Source organism: Nanorana parkeri, unplaced genomic scaffold (assembly GCF_000935625.1).
Source record: "Nanorana parkeri isolate BGI_ZX_2015 unplaced genomic scaffold, ASM93562v1 scaffold2339, whole genome shotgun sequence".
Classification (NCBI taxonomy): Eukaryota; Metazoa; Chordata; class Amphibia; order Anura; family Dicroglossidae; genus Nanorana; species Nanorana parkeri.
The window spans coordinates 128,972-129,260 of record NW_017308607.1 but is presented as its reverse complement, the minus strand read 5'-3'; the positions used below and the strand labels follow the sequence as shown (position 1 = coordinate 129,260).

General features: G+C 55.0%; 1 protein-coding gene across 1 annotated transcript in view; it reads right to left on the bottom strand.

Moving 5' to 3' along the window:
- Window positions 1–289, bottom strand: part of SOCS3 (suppressor of cytokine signaling 3) — a 7,488-nt gene extending 7,199 nt beyond the window's left edge. The window contains exon 1 of the mRNA XM_018573333.1: window positions 284–289. The gene's annotated coding sequence lies outside the window, so the exon portion shown is untranslated. The remainder of the gene's footprint in view (window positions 1–283) is intronic.

Sequence of the window (289 nt, the reverse complement as noted above, 5' to 3'; positions counted from 1 at the left end):
GAGTACAAATGGGGCAGCTTTGCATTGTCGCACAGCGCGCGCCGGCGCATGTCAATGCACCGCAGCGCGTCACAATGCACTAAGGTTTAATAAGTGATAAAAAGGAAACAGTGCAACGCGTTGTAACAATATCACACCACACCCCCCCGAACGACACAAACCAGCACGTGCGTCATACGAAGTATAAACCGCGCGGGCTGCTGCGAATGGGCCCCTCGATTTACCGACCTGGCTGACCCGATGGAACTAGAACGGATCGTTTGGGGCAGCCCTCGCCCAGCACATTGTA